At 40.8% G+C, this 17,987-nt stretch overlaps 1 long non-coding RNA gene and 1 pseudogene across 2 annotated transcripts in view; one reads left to right on the top strand and one right to left on the bottom strand.

Annotated features, from left to right (window-relative positions):
• Positions 1-2,141: 2,141 nt before the first annotated feature.
• LOC133249238 (uncharacterized) overlaps positions 2,142-17,987 on the top strand; it is a 60,873-nt gene continuing 45,027 nt past the window's right edge. For both annotated transcript variants that reach the window (XR_009736884.1, XR_009736886.1), the window contains exon 1: positions 2,142-2,397. This is a non-coding gene — a long non-coding RNA (uncharacterized LOC133249238). The remainder of the gene's footprint in view (positions 2,398-17,987) is intronic.
• LOC133250009 (popeye domain-containing protein 3-like) lies at positions 4,247-4,803 on the bottom strand (annotated as a pseudogene).

The following is a 17,987-nucleotide window of genomic DNA, read 5'->3' as shown; positions in this document are numbered from 1 at the left end:
CTGCTGTGCTCTTTTCTGTGAGAAATTGTATATCTATTCAACTCAAGCAAAGTCAGACTGCTTTAGGAAATGTGAAATCCAATTGACTAGTACATTTCAGACTAAATATAGTCAAAACTGGCTCTTTATTCCTGCACTTGTTTAGTTTACAATTCACATTTGGGTTTTATCTCCTCAGTAACCACATTTTGTTAGAGGTCTCTGGAGCCTGAGTCTATTTTGTTTATTGGATTTCTTCCAGTGCTTTGTTTTGAGACGCAGAGATAACTTTTGTCCAAGCAGCTGGGAACTAACTCACTGTTGCCCATTCAGTGTGTCTTCGACCTTAGAGGACCCTCTAAGATGCTCTCCACTCGCACGTGTATATGGCAGCTCTCAGCGCCATCCTGGATAGACTCCCTTTTGCTTAGCTTTTCTGTCCTTTTACCAAATAGTTCTATGTTGTAATGTTTTTGAGAATGAGATCATGTTCACATGAGCTCTTTAAAGATGCTCCTAGCTCTTCATAACTTCTGTTGACAAGTTATTAGCCTCTCCTTTCATCCTAATGAAGAGTCTTGCTGCTGCCATCTCAGTCCACAAGACGGTGTCTTTGGAACCAGAATCATTAGGAAAGGCTTCCATACAATAATACTGGCACAGTTGCTGTATTAGAGATTATAAAATTTTAGAGTGTCATCTTTGCAAGAAAAAAAAAAATGAGGCTTCAATTAACTGCTTGTGCTGAAGGCTGCCTATACATTTTTGTAGGGGGTGGGTAGTGGAAAAAATTGCTAGTTTGAACTTTGTATTTTCTATGCTGTGTGTCTGTATTTAACCCTGGGAAAGTCTGATCACTAAATAAGGATATTGGACTAATATTTGATATTTAGTCAAATATCCTTATTTAGTCAAATTTGAGCTGAACAGTTGCATTTTCTTATGGTCTCAGTTCAGTTCAGTCGCTCAGTCGTGTCTGACTCTTTGCGACCCCATAAATCGCAGCACGCCAGGCCTCCCTGTCCATCACCAACTCCTGGAGTTCACTCAGACTCATGTCCATCGAGTCAGTGATGCCATCCAGCCATCTCATCCTCTGTCGTCCCCTTCTCCTCCTGCCCCCACTACCTCCCAGCATTAGAGTCTTTTCCAATGAGTCAACTCTTCGCATGAGGTGGCCAAAGTACTGGAGTTTCAGCTTCAGCATCAGTCCTTCCAAAGAACACCCAGGACTGATCTCCTTCAGAATGGACTGGTTGGATCTCCTTGCAGTCCAAGGGACTCTCACGAGTCTTCTCCAACACCACAGTTCAAAAGCATCAATTCTTCGGTGCTCAGCCTTCTTCACAGTCTTATGGTCTAGCTCCGCCTCTTTCATGTATCTTCTTTTATTTAACAACATACCTACTGTTCCAAAAGCCACAAAGTTGCTTCTGAATGTTCCTAACTGACTCCTCTGCTCACAAAGCTGTTACTGGGCTTCCCATTTCCTGTCCACTCAACCCTCCATTTCAGCAGCAGCAAGACACAGTCTCTCTTCTAACTCCAAATCCCTTTCGAAGAGGCATATTCAATTGGGAACCCTTCATGATAACAACCTTGTTTGTCCTTCAGAGATAAGTGTATGTTTAAATCAACATTTTCTTCTAACAACCAGGTGCCTCTGCTTCTTTAAAGAGCTTGGATTATGTATTTAAAGGGTTAATGTAGCTTTCTAGAGTTGTGGGTTTTGTCTTGTTTTTTAGTTGACCTTTCCTTCATCCAATGCAAAGTTGAGATTTGGAGTTATTTGCCGTAATTCTCACTGCCTGGCTGCCCCATTTTACTCATTTGTTTAACTGAATTCTCTCTTTTTTTTAATACCTGGTTGTTAGCAGACATAAGGGCTATACCGTGTTAATGAGGCCAAAAACAGTGACTCATCCCTCGTCTGAAAGTACTGATTTTACCCTCCCGGAATTGGGAGCAGAGACCTCTTTAGTCAGAATGAGATGATCAGTCTTGCTGCTATGGTGATGGAAGGCCTGTTTTCATAGGCAGGCAGACCTGGATGGCACTGCACCATCCCCCTGGGGAGAAAACACCGCTACCAGCAGCTCCACCCTGATCCCAGGCGGTTTCAGGAACCAACTGCTTACGCGGGCGAGGGCTCTTGATTGCGAGTCACAGCAGTATTAGGTCAGGCATGTCTGGAAAGCTGCTGTGTCAGCCTTACACTTTTAAAACTGTGCCTGAGTAAAGTTCATTTTGGTATTACTTTCCAATCACTCTTATTTTAAAAAATGACTTACTCATGAAGTTGCTTTTTATTGAAAAAAGAACATCTTCGAGCACAACTCTGAAAAAGCACCTGTATAACCCTCCACTTCTATCACCAACCCCTGGGAAACTAAAAGCTACTGTGTGAGAGCCTCATTGGTAATTATTATTATTATTAAGTAGATATTTGTTGAGAACCTACTATTTGCCAGGACATAGTAGTAATGGTTTATGTCTTAGAGATATTCACATCTAGTTATTAATAGCAAAAAATCTTAAAAAAAACCCTTTTTCCTTATGTCAAAAATATCTTAGTGTAGAGCATTTGGAAAATTCAGAAAAGCATAAACTGTGACAGGAATTATCAGTAATACCAGTATTCAGACATGTTTATTAATATTTTAATCAATATTCTTCCATGTTTCTTCTATTTATATGGATGTTGGTTGTTACAACAATGGCATGATTATTCCATACATATGTGCTTATACTGCTTTTGAAATGAATGTATCAAATGTTGCTATTGATACATATTTTCCATCTTTTATAATTAGCCCCATGCATTAGTTAGAACAATACTACCTACTATTATAAATATTGGAGAAGAAAACAGCAACCCACTCCAGTATTCTTGCCTGGAGAATCCCATGGACAGAGGAGCCTGGCAAGCTACAGGACATGGGGTCGCAAGAGTCAGACACAACTTAGCGACTAAACCACCACCACCATTATAAATATGCTACCACATCTCAGTGGCTTAACCCAAGAGAAGTTAATATCTACATTGCCTGTCAAACCACAGTGAGAACCTCTGGTCTGTGGGCAGCTTTTCAGATGTAGACTCAGACATTTAGGCATCTTCCCTTGTGACTTGGCCTTACTCTAGAGTTCGAAAATACTTTTCCTTCAGTACCAGAGGAGAAGGAGAACATGGAGAATGCACATCTGTTTCACAGATTTCCACTTTGAAAGTAAGCTGCCTCACTTCTAGTCTCATGGCATTCACATTCCTGGGACCAGTCCCAAGGCTTTACCTACCCTTGCAGGAAGATGGGAAATGTGGCCTCCAGCTGGGCAGCTGCTTCACAGTGATGATTCTAGGCCATGGAAGGGAAGCCCAAAATTTGTGATGATCAGGTTAAGTGTTTCCTGCTTGTTCCACCCATCTGGGCAGCCAGTATCCACATTCGAACTTCTTTCTAAACACAGAATATCCCTACTCCCTCCCCAGGGAATTTTCAATCAAGGCATCCCCCACATCTTAGATCTCTGGATGAGGAATGTCTTCTTCACAAGTTTTTACGTTGTTCCTGTTGGTCTGGCAACATTTCAATTAAAAGCCACTCCCTGGCACCCATATCATGGTAGAGCGGGTACTGGTTAGCTAGGATAGTGAGAACTGAGACCTTGTGTCAGTGGGACTTAACTAAGCATTGTGGGCCACAGTTTTGTTGTCCGTTCCAGGAAAACGCTGACCTGGAAAGACGTGGGTGTAAATCAAGAAGTAATTTGATGGTTTGCTTTAGGAAATTCCCACAGATTTTTTGTTAAGATATAATGGTCTTGTCACCTGGGTAAATAGCTCAAATGTTGTAACATCTTGCATATCAAGGATGTGCTTCGAGATCTGCCCTTTCACTGACATATACCTCTCCTAGACTGATCTAGCACCACTGTGCCTTGTCTCAAGTACTTCTTCACCTTGAATGACCTGCCCTAAACCAATTGATCCCAAACTTTGAAACCTATCAATATCCCACTTCTGACTTCTCCCTCCTGAGACACTCAAAACCTCCATTTAGGTAATCATCTTTTTTTTAACAGAAAAAAAACTGTAACATTTATTCACAATGCACAAGTTAAGATGAATAAAACAGCTGGCAATGGCATCTTTCTTCTGAGTTGGATTTATAAAAATATTAGTGAGTTCAATTTGCTGTATTTTGCTGTTTCATTTGGGGAATGACGAAGAGAGTCTTTTATAATTATAAAGCTTGAAGCTTTGATGTCATTTATCACAGTATCGTCTGGAATTCTGAAAATGTACTGTCTGGGACAACTTGGACATTTCTGGACTTGACATTTGAAAGAAGTTGGGTAACCAAATATCATATTGGTATCTTTTTCGTATGTATATATCCTGTCATTCAAGAAATGGAGTTTATCTGCAATGTCACTGCCAAATAAAACCAAAAACAGTCTGGAGGTATAACGATGCTGAGCCAAGAGCAAGTATGATTCCTTTTTCCTCCAAGACACATACCAACCATAGGTTTCTGCTGTGAGGGTTACCTGAAGAGTGCCTTCCTCTGGGTTTCAGTAGTCCCATTCAGGAAAATCCAGGAACTTCCTGAGACAAGCAGGGAGTTTGTCATTGGAAGTTTTCCTGTGCATGGCCTAACACTGCTCCTTTTCCAGAGTAACCACTTCTGAGCTCATAGCAATAGTTCTGAAGTCAGGCAAAGAGGTCCCCAGAGGCTGGAAGAGGAAGTACAGATAAAATACTGGTGCCGACTGGGTGTGTTCACCCATTAGGTTCTTCCGTAAACTTGGATTTTCTTCCATGGCTGTAATACCATCTGGTTCACTTTTCAGTCAATAGTAAATGATACTGAAGCAAGTAATTAAGTCCTTTGCTTTCCCATCATCAGAATTAAGTCCTCCCCAAACCAGGGAAAGCCCAGACGCTACAGCTGGGGTGAATAAGGGTTTGGAGTGTATAGATCTTGAAAAACTAAGAGTCCCATGCTAGCGTCCTTAAGTTCATCTGGGCCTCTCATCTAGCCCACAGATATGTTGTGGTTGCCTGGCCTTTCCTGGCCCCATGTGGAGCTCTGGCCTCACGCACACCACACCTAAGTTTCCCAGCTGAGAGTGCAATGCACCGGAGCAAGGTCCTGGACGCCCAGCCCCGGTGCTTGCCCTGTGCCCAGGTGTTCCGTGACTACAGCCAAATTCCGGCGTGGCAGGATGGCACCAGTGATGACCGCTTTTGCTGCAGTAAGATCTGAAAATTTTAGTTTTGTTTTAACAGACCTAAAAACACTGGGGCATTCAATGATTCAGAGGAAAAATGGGAGTCACACAGCAGTCCCTGCTCCCTGGCAGAGTTGAAATCATGCTGAGTTTGTGACATTGTGAAGTCCCTCTGTGCTGGCCAGGGGGTGGGTGGGAGGTGAGGGAAGTGTCTCTTGATTGAATATGGAACCAGCTCTCTGGAAGCAATTCTACTGGTGGAAATAGCCATGATGGAGTGAATGTTGGAGAATGTCCTTTGCCTCTGTTCAGCTTGCTGTTTGTGTAAATTTGGGGGTTTGAGGATAATGCTTAAAACATTCAGCAGGATTTTTTTTCATGGGCACTGAACTATTATTTTTTTTAATTTTTATTTTATATCGGAGAATAGTTGATTTACGTAATGATAGTTTCAGATGTATACATAGTGATTCAGCTATGTGTATACATAAGCAAGTCGCCTATAGACAAACGAGGTCCATTCCAAGAGTGTGTTTGTAAGTCCAGTTTGTTCATAAGTCCAACAAAATTTGCCTGAGTACCAAACTTCTACAGATAATGCCAGAAACGTGAACTAACTTAAGTGATTGGACTTTGTGAATGCGCTTTTATGTCTTTGAAAGTTTATCGCTTGAAGGTTCATATATGGATAACTTACTGTATCTATTCTTTTTAAGATTCTTTTCCCTATAGGTTATTACAGAGTTTTGAGTAGAGTTCCCTGTGTTATACAGTAGGTTTTTGCTAATTATCTATTTTATATATCAGTTCAGTTCAGTTCAGTCACTCAGTCGTGTCCAACTCTTTGCGATCCCATGAATCGCAGTACGCCAGGCCTCCACCATCTCCCAGAGTTCACTCAGACTCACGTCCATCGAGTCAGTGATGCCATCCAGCCATCTCATCCTCTGTTGTCCCCTTCTCCTACCACCCCTAATCCTTCCCAGCATCAGAGTCCTTTCCAATGAGTCAACTCTTCACATGAGGTGGCCAAAGTACTGGAGTTTCAGCTTTAGCATCAGTCCTTGCAAAGAACACCCAGGGCTGATCTCCTTCAGAATGGACTGGTTGGATCTCCTTGCAGTCCAAGGGACTCTCAGGAGTCTTCTCCAACACCACAGTTCAAAAGCATCAATTCTTCGGTGCTCAGCTTTCTTCACAGTCCAACTCTCACATCCATACATGACCACTGGAAAAACCATATATAGTTGTGTGTATATGTTAATCCCAACCTCCTAATTTATCCCTCCCCTGTACCTTTCCCTTTTGATAACCTTAAGTTTGTTTTCTAAGTCTGTGAATCTGTTTTGTAAATAAATTCATTTGTATCATTTTTTTTTTTTAGATTCTACATGTAAGTGATATCTAGTGATACTTGTTTTTCTCTGTCTGACTTCACTAGAAGAATAATCTCTAGATCCACAAATGGCTTTATTTCATTCTTTTTTATGTGTGAGTCATAGTCTGTTGTGTATGTACCGCATCTGTATCCATCCCTTTATCAAAGGACATCTAGGCCGCTTCCATGTCTTGGCTACTATGAATAGTGCTCCTGTGAACACTGGGGTGCATGCATCTTTTCAGATTCTGGTTTTATCTTGTTATATGCCCAGGAGTGGGATTGCTGGATCATATGGTAGGCCTATTTTTAGTTTTTTAAGGAAACTCCATACAGTTCTCTATAGTGACTGTACCATAAACAACATTTTAATTCAGCATTCTGGGTTCTTCAACAGTATAATTTCCTCCCACCATAACTTAAAGTAGCTTCCTGTTCCAGGCAGTTTCATAGATGAGAACGTACGTCTAAACATTTATCCCAGACCTCATTCTCTGGTATGCTTTATTTCCTAGCTTTCTTGCCCCACATCTTTCTCTTAACTTAATGATGACTATCTTAAATCTATCTTAACAGGCTTAGATGGAAAGGAAATGTCCTTTATTCTGATTTTTGTTCCAGAACTAACTCATGTTGTTTAACTGAAAACATAAAGAACCTCTGCTGTTCAAAACCTTTTCAGTTGCCTATTAGTGTTTGAGTTCTAGAATTAGGCAGACTTTACAATTGTGAGAAAACCTGGATAGCTGCATTCTCTGTATTTCCTTTCATGTTTGCTTGCAAACTGGTCAATTCTTGCCTGACTCCATCTTTCTTCCAACAGCGTGCTAAAAACAGCCAGTAATGAGCTAACACAACATTCTAATTTAGAGCTACAAGTTTGGCAGGTACTTAGTTATTGGCAGCCAAGTTTCTTTCCAAATCAGTTGCCACTGCATAAATAGCTCTCCATCTTTCCAATTTCCTCCATCAATTTCTGCCATCCCCTGAATGATGGCGTTTGTTGCAGGATTCTGTTAGAAGAGCACTCTAGTTGCAGGACCAATTTTTAGGGTGAAAATAAATGTCTCAAAATAAGTGATCTGGAAAACACAAGTGTGTTTCCTGCTCCTCACACAGACCTATGTGAGTGTTCTGTGTCAACAAGTCACCTTTCATGTGGAGAATTGAGGACCTCCATTCATACTGTGGGGCTTCCCAGGTGGCTCAGTGATAAGCAATCCACCTGTCAACGCAGGAGTTGCAGGAGTTGTGGGTTTGATCAATGGGTCGGGAAGATCCTCTGGAGAAGGAAATGGTCACCCACTCAGCATTCTTGCCTGGAGAATCTTACGGACGGAAGAGCTTGATGGGCTACAGTGCATAACATTGCAAAGAAGCGAACGGGACCAAAGCGACCGAGCGCACATACTGTGGCCCTGCGCCTGCTGCCCGCCCGCCACCCGGAGCCTCAGGATTCTCACTCAGCAGAGGACGGGACGAGTGCAGAGTGCACACCTGGAGTTTCAGGTCTTTGCCTTGGAAGTGACACACAGCGTTTCTGTTCACATTCTGTTGGCAAGGCGCAGTCACATGACCACTCCCTGCCCGAGAGGTGGGGGATGAGATGTGTAATCCCTCCTCAGGGTCAGGCAGCTGCTTTCCAGTGACGGTATTGTACTTAGGAAGGAGAACAATTTGTAGTGGTGAGTTGGTCATCTACCATATTCTCCCTTTTAGGGCACATTTCTTTCTGATCTGGATGCCAGAATCCTAATTTTCTGTTACTATTCAGTCACTAAGTTGTGTCCGGCTCTTTGTGACCTTGTAGACTGTAGTACTCCAGGCTCCCCAGTCCTCCACTATCAGCCGGAGTTAGTTCATATTCATGTCCACTGAGTTGATGATGCCTTCCAACCATCTCATCCTCTGTTGTCCCCTTCTCCTCCTGCCCTCAATCTTTCCCAGCATCAGGGTCTTTTCCAGTGAGTGGGCTCTTTGCATCAGATGGCCAAAGTATTGTAGCTTCAGCATCAGTCCATCTAAGGAATGTTCAGGGTTGACTTCCTTTAGGACTGACTGGTTTAATCTCCTTGCTATCCAAGGGACTTTCAAGAGTCTTCTCCAGAACTGTAGTCAAAAGCATCAGTTCTGTGGTGTTTAGCCTTCTTAATGCTCCAGCTCTCACATCTGTACATGACTACTGTACAAACCATAGCTTTGACTATATGGACCTTTGTTGGCAAAGTGATGTCTCTGCTTTTTAATATGCTGTCTAGGTGTGTCATAGCTTTCCTTCCAAGGAGCAAGCATCTTTTAATTTCATGGCTGCAGTTACAGTCTGCAGTGATTTTGGAGCCCAAGAAAATAAAAATATGTCACTACTTTAATTTTTTCCCCTTCTATTTTCCATGATTTGATAGGACAAGATGCTATTATCTTCATTTTTTTGAATGTTGAGTTTCAAGCCAGCTTTTTTACTCTCCTCTTTCATCCTCATCAAAAGGATTTTTAGTTCCTCTTCACTTTTCTGCCATCAGGGTAGTATCATCTACATTTCTGAGGTTGTTGATGTTTCTCCTGGCAATCTCGATTCCAGCATGTGATTCATCCAGCCCGGCATATTGCATGATATACTCTGCATTAACGTTAAATAAGCAGGGTGACAGTATACAGCCTGCCATACTTCTTTCCAATTTTGAACCATTCATTTGTGCCGTGTCCAGTTTTAATTGTTGCTTCATGACCCACATACAGGTTTCTCAGATGGCAAGAAAGGTGGTCTGATTTTCCAATCTATTGAAGAATTTTCTACAGTTTGTTGCAGTCCACACAGTCAAAGGCTTTAGCACATTCAGTGAAGCAGAAAAGGTGTTTTTCTGAAATTCCCTTGCTTTTTCTGTGATACCGTGAATGTTAGCAATTTCATCTGGTTCCTCTGCTTTTTTGAAACCCAGCTTATATATCTAGAAGTTCTCAGTTCACATACTGCTGAAGCCTATATTGAATATTTTGAGCATTACTTTGCTAGTATGTGAAATGAGTGCAATTGTGCGGTAGTTTGAACATTCTTTGACCTTGCCCTTTGTGATTGGAACGAAAACTAACCTCTTCCAGTCCTGTGGCCACTGCTGAATTTTCCAAATTTTCTGGCATATTGACTGCAGCACTTTAACAGCATCATCTTTTAGGATTTGAAATAGCTCAGCTGGAATTCCACCACCTCCATTAGCTTTGTTCATAGTAATGCTTCCTAAGGCCCACTTGACTTCACATTCCAGGATGTCAAGCTCTAGGTGAGTTACCACACCTTCGTAATTATCTGGGTCATTAAGACCTTTTTTGTATAGTTCTGTGCATTCTTGCCACCTCTGCTTAATCTCTTCTGCTTCCATTATTCCTTACCACTTCTATCCTTTATCAGGGTTAATTTCCTTTAGGATTGAGTGGTTTGATCTCCTTGCTGTCCAAGGGACTCTCAAGAGCCTTCTCCAGCTCCAAAATTAGAAAGCATCAATTCTTTAGCACTCAGCCTTCTTTATGGTCCAATTCTCACATCCCTACGTGACTACTGCTATTCTCTGGAACTCTGCTTTCAGTTGGGTATATCTTTCTCTTTCTCTTTTGCCTTTCACTTCTCTTCTTTTCTCAGTATTTGTAAAGCTTCCTCAGGCAACTACTTTGCCTGCTTGCATTTCTTTTTCTTGAGGATGGGTTTGGTCACTGTTTCCTGTACAATATTGTGAATCTCTGTCCATAGTTCTTCAGACATTCTGTCTACCAGATCTTATCCCTTAAATCTATTTGTTACCTCCACTGTATAATCATAAGGGATTTGATTTAAGTCGTACTTGAATGACCTAGTGGTTTTCCCTACTTTCTTCAATTTAAGCCTGTATTTTTTAATAAGGAATTCAATCTGAGCCACAATCAGTTCCAGGTCCCGTTTTTGCTGACCGTATAGAGCTTCTTCATCTTTGGTTGCAAAGAATATAATCAATATAATTTCAGTATTGACCATTTGGTCATTTCCATGTGTAGAGATGTCTCTTGCTGCTGGAAAAGGGTGCTTGCTATGACCAGGGTGTACTCTCCATAAAAGTGTTAACCTTTTCCCTCCTTCATTTTGTACTCCAGGGCCAAACTTGCTGTTGGTCCAGGTATCTCTTGACTTCTACTTTTACCCCCAAACCCCATATGATGAAACTGCTAAGTTACTACAGTCGTGTCCGACTCTGTGCGACCCTACAGACGGCAGCCCACCAGGCTCCCCCATCCCTGGGATTCTCCAGGCAAGAACACTGGAGCGGGTTGCCATTTCCTTCTCCAATGCGTGAAAGTGAAAAGTGAAAGGGAAGTTGCTCAGTCCTGTCCGACTCTTAGCGACCCCATGGACTCCAGCCTACGGGGCTCCTCTGTCCATGGGATTTTCCAGGCAAGAGTACTGGAGTAGGGTACCATTGCCTTCTCCACATATGATGAAAAGGACATCTTTTTTGGTGTTAATCCTGGAAGGTGTTGTAGGTCTTCATAGAACTGGTCAACTTCAGCATCAGTGATTGGGGCATAGAGTTGGATTACTATGATGTTGAATGGTTTGCCTTGGAAATGAAATGAGATCTTCCTGTCATTTTTCAGATTGTACCCAAGTACTGCATTTTAGACTCTTTTGTTGACTATGAGAGCTACTCCATTTCTTATAAGGGATTCTTGCCCACAGTAGTAGATATAATAGTCATCTGAATTTAATTTGCCCTTTCCCGTCCATTTTAGTTCACCAGTTCTTAAGATGTCAGTTCATTATTGTTATCTCCTGATTGACCATGTCCAATTTACCTTGATTCATGGCCCTGACTTTCCAGGTTCCTATGCAGTGCTGTTCTTTACAGCATCAGACTTGACTTTTGCCCCCAGACACATACACAACACAGTTGTTTCTGCTTTGACCCAGCCGCTTCAATTCTTTCTGGAACTATTTGTAATTGCTCTCTGCTCTTCCCCAGTAGCATATTGGCCACCTTCAAGAGACCTTGGGGGGCTCATCTTCCAGTGTCGTATCTTTTTGCCCTTTCATACTGCTCATGGAGTTCTCACTGAAAGAACACTGGAGTGGTTTGCCATTCCCTCCTCTAGTGGATCACGTTTTGTTGGAACTCTTTACAATGACCCATCCATCTTGGGTGGCCCTGCACAGCATGGCTCATAGCTTCATCGAGTTATGCAAGCCCCTCTGCCATGGCAAGGCTGTGATCCATGAAGGGGGTAACTTTCTATGGCTGCAAATAATAAATATCCAGTTAATTCATTGTTTTTTCCTCCATATGTACTGTTATCACCAGGGCTCAGGAATTTCCATCATTCACCTGGGGGAACTGCCTTAAATTCCTAGTTGTATGAGTTTCCTACTGCATCTGTAAGAAACTCCCACAAACGTAGTGGCTTAAAGCAGCTCGTATTTATTTTCTTACAATTATGAGAGTCAGAATTCTCCTTGGACTGAAATCAGTGTGTACCTTCTGAGGCTCTCTGACAGTATCTGCTTGCTTGCCTTTCTCAGCTCTTAGAGACCACTTGTGTTCCTTGCCTCATATACCTTCCCCCATTTTCAAAGCCAGAAGTATAGGGTCTTCAAGTCTGTCCCTCTCTCTCATAGCTGGTTCTGTAATCACATCTTCGTTAATTTTTCTGCCTGTGTTTCTCCCTTTTTAAGGACTCTTGTGACTATCCTAGGTCCACCCAGGTAATCCAGGGTTACCTCCCCATCTCAAGATCCTTAATTTATTCACATCTGTCTCTTTTTTGCCATATAAGATAACATATTCCCAGGTCCTAGGGATTAGGACATGGGCATGTTTAGATGGTTATTATTTTGCCTGCCCCAGAATCCACATCTCTCATCTTGACCCACTTCAGTATATGCTCCACATTGTACCAGAGTGATCTCTCTAAAATACAGAACTAGCCAAATCATTCCTTTTTCTTTTTTTTTTTTAAGTAGTACATTTTATTACTAGACTGGTGAATTTTGGAAAATGACTTCTCAAAGCAAACCTAATGTGAAGAGTCAAACAAGGTCACACCAGTTGGAGAAAATGTATATAGGATATAGAAGCAGAAGCATTTTTAATTTCTCAGTTCACTTCATTGTGTCCTATATACACATGATTCAAAATTATTTATATGAAGTATAATCGATATGAATAATTATATTAGTGTCAGATAAACAGCAAGGCAATTTGATATTTGTATGTATTACAAAATGATCACCATAATATCTATTTAACATCCATCATCATATGCAGTTATAATTTTTTTTCCTCATAATGAGGACTTTTAAGACTATTCTTTTAGCAGCTCTCAAATATGCTGCTGCTGCTGCTGTCACTTCAGTCGTGCCCGACTCTGTGCGACCCCATAGACGGCAGCCCACCAGGCTCCCCCGTCCCTGGGATTCTCCAGGCAAGAACACTGGAGTGGGTTGCCATTTCCTTCTCCAATGCATGAAAGTGAAAAGTGAAAGTGAAGTCGCTCAGTTGTGTCCGACTCTTCGAGACCCCATGGACTGCAGCCTACCAGGCTCCTCCGTCCATGGGATTTTCCAGGCAAGAGTACTGGAGTGGGGTGCCATTGCCTTCTCTGCTCAAATATGCAGTTCTGTTTTATTAACTATGGACACCATGCTGTATATTACATCCCCATGGCTTATTTTACTTCTAATTGGAGGATAATTGCTTTACAATATTGTATTGGCCTCTGCCACACAATAACATGAATCAGCCATGAGTATATTATGTCCCCTCCCTCTCGAACCTTCCCCCCACTCCACCTTGCCCCTCTACGTTGTCACAGAGTACTGTGTTGAGCTCCCTGTGCTGTACAGCGCATTCCCATTAGCCATCTATTTCACATGTGGTAGTATATATGTTTCAATGCTCCTCTCTCAACTTGTCCCACCCTCTTCTTCCCACGCTGTGTCCAAAGTCTGTTCTCTGTGTCTGTGTCTCTATCCCTGCTCTGCAGATGGGTTCATCAGTACCATTTTTCGCAATTCCATACATACGCGTTAATATATGATATTCTGTCTTTCTGATTTACTTCACTCTGTATAACAGGCTCTGGTTCATCCATCTCACGAGAATTGACTCAAATGACTGAGTAGTAGTCCCTTGTATATATGTACTACAGCTTCTGTATCCATTCATCCGTCGATGGACATCGAGGTTGCGTCCGTGTCCTAGTGATTGTAACTAGTGCTGGGTACGTGTGTCTTTTTCAATCATGGTTTTCTCAGAGCATATGCTCAGTAGTGGGATTACTGGGTTATATTTATTCCCAGTTTTTAAAAGAATCTCCATACTGTTCTCCATAGGGGCTGTATCAATTTGCATTCCCTCCAACAGTGCAAGAGGGTTCCCTTTTCTCCACACCCTCTCCGGCATTTATTGCTTGTAGGTTTTTTTTGATAATGGCCATTCTAACTGGTGTGAGGTAGTACCTCATTGTAGCTTTGATTTGCATTTCTCTAATGATGAGCAATGTTGAGCATCTTTTCATGTGTTTCTTGGCCATCTGTCTGTCTTTTTTGGAAAAATGTCTGTTTAGGTCTTCTGCCCACTTTTTATTGGGTTGGTTGTTTTTCTGGTATTGTGCTGCATGAGCTGTTTGTATATTTTGAAAATCCTTTGCCAGTTGTTTCATTTGCTATTATTCTCTCCCATTCTGAGAGTTGTCTTTTCATCTTGTTTATAGTTCCCTTTGCTGTGCCAAACCTTTTAAGTTTAATTAGGTCCCACTTGTTAGTTTTTGTTTTATTTCCATTACTCTAGCAGGTGGGTCAAAGAGGATATTGCTGTGATTTATGTCAGTGTTTTGCCCATGTTTTCCTCTAAATGTTTTATACTTTCTGGACTTACATTGAAGTCTTTAGTCCATTTTGAGTTTATTTTTGTGCATGATGCTAAGTGCTCTAATGTCATTCTTTTACATGTGGCTGTCCAGTTTCCCCAGCACCACCTACTGAAGAGGCTGTCTTTCCTCCCTTGTGTGTTCTTGCCTCGTTTGTCATAGATCAGGTGCCCATAGACGTGTGGGTTTATCTCCGGGCTTTCTGTCTTGCTCCATTGATCTATATGTCTGTTTTTGTACTGGTACCATACTGTCTTGATTACTGTATCCATGACTTATTTTATGACTTGGAGTTTGCACCTTTTGATTCTCACCCATTTCTCCTACCACCTCCCTCCACCTTCATCCAATCCGTTATTTGTATCTATGAGCTCAGTTTTTTTTTTTTTTTTTTAAGATTCTACATATAATCATCAGCAGGATGCCCTCAAGGTCCATCCTTGTTACAAATGGCAAGATTTCCTCTTTTTTTATGGCTGATAAACATTGTGTATATACACCACGCTTTCTTTACCCATTTATCCTTTGATGGGCGTTTTGTTGCTTCTTATACTGACTAGTGTGAATAGAGCTGCCATGAAAATGGGAATGTAACTATCTTTTTGAGTTCGTGTTTCTGTTTCCCCTGGGGAAATGCCCCGAAGTGAAATGACTAGGTCATATGTTCTATTTTTAATTTTTTGAGGAATCTCCGTACTGTTTTCCATGATTGCACCAATTTACATTCCCACCAGCAGTGTATAAGAGTTCTCTTTTCTCTCCATTCTTAATGCCTATTATTTCTTGTCTTTTTGATAATAGCCATTGTAACACGTCTGAAGTGATACCCCATTTTGGTTTTGATGTGTGTTTCATTGATTAGTAATCTTGAGCATCTATTTGTGTATATCTGTTTGCCATCTGTATGTCTTCTTTGGAGACATATGTTTAGAACTTCCACTAATTTTTTTTAACTGGATTGTTTGTTTTTTGTTATTGTGTTGTATGAGTTCTTTATAGATTTTGGATATTAACCCCTTATCAGGTAGACGATTTGCAACTATTGTCTTGCATTTGGTAGGTTGCCTTTTCATTTTCTTTGATTTCCTTCGCTCTGAAGTTGATATAGTCCCACCTGTTCGTTTTGCTTTTGTTGTCAAATCCAAAAATCCTTGCCAATGCCAACGTCAGGGAGCTTATCACCTGTTTTCTTCTTATGAGTTTTTATGATTTCAGGCCTTAAGTGTTTAATACATTTTGAGTTAATTTTTGTGTTTGGTGTAAGATAGTGGCCTATTTCTGGAGAAGGCAATGGCACCCCACACCAGTACTTTGCCTGGAAAATCCCATGGATGGAGGAGCCTGGTGGGCTGCAGTCCATGGGGTCGCTAAGAGTCAGACACGACTGAGTGACTTCACGTTCACTTTTCACTTTCATGCATTGGAGAAGGAAATGGCAACCCACTCCAGTGTTCTTGCCTGGAGAATCCCAGGGACGGGGGAGCCTGGTGGGCTGCCGTCTATGGGGTCGCACAGAGTCAGACACGACTGAAATGACTTAGCTTAGCAATGGCCTATTTCATTCTTTGGCATGTGTCTGTCCATCATTTTCTAACACCATTTATTGATGAGATTGTCCTTTTGCCATTATGTATTTTTGGCTCTTTTGTCATAAATTAATTGATCATATAGTTTGGGTTTATTTCTGGGCTCTCTTCTGTTCAGTGAATTTATGTATCTGTTTTTATGCCAGTACCATAGTGTTCTGATTACCATAGCTTTGAATATAATTTGAAATAAGGAAGCATGATGCTTCCAACTTCGCTTCTTTCTCAAGTTTGCTTTGGTCATTCAGAATCTTTATAGTTCCATACCAATTTAAGGATTTTTGTGGAAAATGCTATTGGAATTTTGATAGAGATTACATTGAATCTGTAGATTGCTTTGGGTACTGTGGACTTTTCAGCAATATTCTTCCACTTCTTGAGTACGGAATATCTCTCCATTTATTTATGTTTTCAGTTTCTTTCATCAATATCTTAGTTTTCAGCATACAGATCTTTTTCTTTCCTGGTTAAATTTATTCCTGAGTATTTTCTCCTAATACAGCTGTAAATGGGGTTGTGTTTTTAATTTTTCATCTCATCATTTTTGGTGTATAAAAACACAACAGATTTTTGTATATTGATTTTGTATTCTGAAACGTTATTGAATTTGTTGATTAATTCTAACAGTTTTTTTGTTGGCATCTTTTGGGTTTTCTGTATGTAAAATATCATGTTGTCTGCAAATAGTGACAGTTTCACTTCATTTTCAATTTGGATGACTTATTTTTCTTGCCTAATTGCTCTGGATAGGACTTTGAATACTATGTTGAATAGAAGTGGTGAGGATGGGCACCCTTGTATTTTTCCTGATGTTTAGGAAAAATACATACATACCATACCCATACATCATTGGATATGATGTTAGCTGTGGGCTTGTCATATATAAACTTTATTATGTTGAAGTACATTCCCTCTATATTCACTGTATTGAGAGTTTTTATCACAAATATATGTTGAATTTTGTTAAATGCTTTTTCTGATCTATTGAAAGGATTGTACAATTTCTATCCTTCATTATTTTAATGTGGTATGTCATGTTGATTGATTTTCTTATGTTAAACCTTCCTTGCATCCCTGGAATTAATCCCACTCAATTGTAATTTATGATCCTTTTAATGTATTATGGAATTTGATTGCTAGTATTTTGTTGAGGATTTTTTCATCTGTGTTCATTCATTGGGGATATTGGCCTGTATTTTTCTTTATTTGTAATGTCCTTGTCTGGTTTTGGCATCAGCCTGATGCTGGCCTCATAAAATGAGTTTGGAAGTGTTTCCTCCTCTTCTGTCTTTTAGAAGAATTTAAGAAGGATTGGTATTAATTCTTCCTTAAATGTCTGGTGGAATGGAGCAGTGCAACTCTCTGGTCCTGGACATTTGTTTCTTGGAAAGTTCATCACAACTCCTTAATGTCTCTCTATCCATTATGTATAAGTAAGTTCCATTATTCTTACCATACATTACGATGCATGTTATTTGCCATCTGCTACTTTTAGTAGATTTACCTGCCAGAAGAAAATGCTAAACCATGAGTCTCTCTAGTATTATTCCCTGGTACTTTCCCTGCTCTTCTAATTTTTGCTTCAGCAACTCTAAACTTCACATAGATTTCTGAATGTATCCTGACATTTTCGTCTTTCACTGTTTCTCCATATGTTGTTCTATCTACCTGAAACTCTTCAGTTCTGCTAGAAAGCTTCTATTAATATTTCAGATTTTAACATATGTATCCACTCAACTGAAGTTTTAGATAATTGCCTTGCATAAGCCCGACTAAACCCAATTATTGATTTGCTCAATACCAGCACCCACGCAGATGAACATAACAGGAGAAAAACATTTCACTGTGCTGGCGTCTCATATTTTGTGACCGTAAACTCTAGTGTGCTCTCAGAACTTCCTGTCAATACAACCATACCTCCCTAG

The sequence above is a fragment of the Bos javanicus genome, chromosome 6 (genome assembly GCF_032452875.1).
Source record: "Bos javanicus breed banteng chromosome 6, ARS-OSU_banteng_1.0, whole genome shotgun sequence".
NCBI classification, from domain to species: Eukaryota; Metazoa; Chordata; class Mammalia; order Artiodactyla; family Bovidae; genus Bos; species Bos javanicus.
This window is presented reverse-complemented; position numbering and strand designations above follow the sequence as displayed.